The sequence below is a fragment of the Felis catus genome, chromosome C1 (genome assembly GCF_018350175.1).
Source record: "Felis catus isolate Fca126 chromosome C1, F.catus_Fca126_mat1.0, whole genome shotgun sequence".
In the NCBI taxonomy this organism is placed as follows: domain Eukaryota; kingdom Metazoa; phylum Chordata; class Mammalia; order Carnivora; family Felidae; genus Felis; species Felis catus.
Window position 1 is genome coordinate 23,762,755 of NC_058375.1, and position 2,914 is coordinate 23,765,668.

Sequence of the window (2,914 nt, forward strand, 5' to 3'; positions counted from 1 at the left end):
GAACCATGAGATGGTGACCTGAGCCAAAGTCAGACACTTAACTGACTGAGTCACCCAGGCACCCCAGATTTTAGCTATTAAAAACAAATTCTTAAAATTGAGGTAAAATTCACATAATGTGAAATTAACAATTTTAAGGTGTACAATTCAGGGGCATGTAATCCATTCACAGTGTTGCACAGCCATCACCTCTCTCTAGTTCTAGAATGTTCTCATTATTCCCAGAGAAAGCCTCGTACCCAGCACACAATCACTCCCTACCCCCCTCTCCCCTATGTCCCTGGCAACCACTAATGTGCTCTCTGATTCTGCGGATTTACCTGTTCCAAACATTTCTTGTACATGGAATGATACATTATGTGACCTTTTGTGTCTGGCTTCTTTCACTTAGCATGATGTTGTTGAGGTTCCTCCATGTCATAACAGGTGTCAATATTTCACTCCAGTTTATGGATAATATTCCATTGTATGGAGACACCCCATCTTGCTTAGCCAGTTAATCAGCTGATGAATAGTCAGGTTGTCTGCACTTTTAAACTATTATGAATAAGGCTGCTATGAACATTCATGTATGAGTGCTTGTTCGAACATGTGTTTTCATTTCTCTTGGATATACGTATACCTAGGAATAGGCACTCACGTTATGTGTTTGTGAATTTGTGGGTGTCCTGCAGTGATATGAGGCCACACCATGCCACTGGCTGCCCAGAGAGAGGCAAGGCGGGATACCACTACCCACAGAATCCTGCCTCTCCTCGGGGTGGTCAACCAGAATGCGTACACATAGAGCTTTTCTCTGGCAACATCTTAACTGCTGGCTTAACAGCATCTTAACATCTTAACAGCTGGCCTGGAGACAGACCAGCCTGAGCCATGACCTCCTCTTACTGTACTGCTTAGATCTTCTGTTCAGATCACCTATCACAGTCTGAGTAGGATGTCTCCACTCGGCTGGGGGTCTTTAAAACATTTAAAAACCAAGGTAGGGCAATTGATCCACTGCCTACTAGGAACCCTGATGTTCATGAACCCTGATGTACATGAACCCTGATGTGCAACAATGGCAACAGGCGAGTAAGGTGATTTTGAACACATTTCTTGAGCAAATGGAGACTCAGTTTCCTCCCCTGTAAAGCGGCAATGATAACACCTTCATTCAATGTGTTCACACAATCCAACTATGTGTGGTGCACCTGTCCTATGCTAGGGCTTGTTCTAGGCACTGAGAACATAATGGGCAGGAGCAGACATCGTGCCTGCCACCAGGGGGCTGAAGGTCCGATGGAGGAGATGCACATACACTCAGCAACCAACAGCAACGTGTGCAGTTGTAAATGTGTCAAGGGCGATGACGGAAAGGTAGCCAATGTTATGAGCTTCTGTAGCAGGAAGATCCAGCCCTGGACAGGGTTCTATCAACCTCTGTGTACGTCCCACGTTGGTGCTGGTTAAATGTTTGCTGTATGAATTGATTAAACATGTTTTGCTTATGGCCCATGTATCACATAGGATACCTTTTTAAAAATGTTTGTTTATTTATTTTATTTATTTATTTATAGTAATCTCTACACCCAACATGGAGCTCGAACTCATGACCCTGAGATCAAGAGTTGCATGTTCTTCCAACTGAGCCAGCCACGTGCCCCTCCCTTAGGATACTTTTAATTATAGCCAACAGAATTCAACTGAGTTTACAAAACAAAGAGAATCTATTGGTTCATGTGACTAAGAAGGTTAGGGGTAGATATGGCGGCAGGTGAGGCTTGATCAAGCTGCCCTACAATGTCACCAAGAGCCTGATTTCTTGTCATCTCTCTGGTCTGACTTCTCTGATGTTGGCTTCATTTTTTTTATTCTTAATTTTACATCCGGTTTGGTATGATTAATCCTATAGACTACATAACAAACACCATATGCCATATATAGTTTTGCATAATAATCGCTACCATTTATTGAGTAGCTTCTAAGTCAGGCACTATGATAAGTTCTTTATGTAACTTACCTCGTTAAATCCTCACACAACTCTATGTCAAGTAGATGTTACGTAACTTTCTCTTTTATACACCAGGGAACAGAGAGCTTCAAGAATATTTAGAATTCTAAAACTTCACAAGTATTTTATCAGTCCCTAGCTCCTCCTCACTAAGAAAGCTAACCAGGAGAGCTAATAGCAGGTACATTCATTAATTTATTCATTCTTTCAACCAACAAGTACTTATTAAAGGCTGACGTGTATCGGGCACTTTTCTAGATCCAAGGGAGGATAGCAGTGAATAAAACAGACCGAAATTCCTGTCCTCATGGGTTTTGTTTTCTAGTGAAGACGAACAGATGATTTTGACTATATAGTGTATGAAAAGGTGAGCCATGCGGGGTGCCTGGGTGGCTCAGTCGGTTGAGCGTCGGACTTCGGCTCAGGTCACGATCTCACAGCTCATGGGTTCGAGCCCCGCGTCGGGCTCTGTGCTGACAGCTCAGAGCCTGGAGCCTGCTTTGGATTCTGTGTCTCCCTCTCTCTCTGCCCCTCCCCTGCTCGCGCTCTGTCTCTCTCTCTCTCTCTCAAAAATAAATAAACATTAAAAAAAAATTTTTTTTAAAAAGGAAGTGATGAAGAGCATAGATGATATTTTGAGATGTTTGTAACAACTGTAATCTGATGGGAATATTTGATTTCCTTTGCTGACAATGACTCGGGTACCACTCATGTTACTGTGCTTTGCTATCAATATGCGTAGTTGAGAAAACAATACGTTTTAGTGGGCTGCTGGTGAAGATAAAGATGTGATTGCTTTCCTATATGAGTTCAGAGACCATTTGAATTCTATCTGTGGCCTCCAAGTCAACAATGTAAGTCATTTATTGCCACCTCACACAGAAGTAAGGTCAATGTTATCCAGATTCTAATGACTGGAAA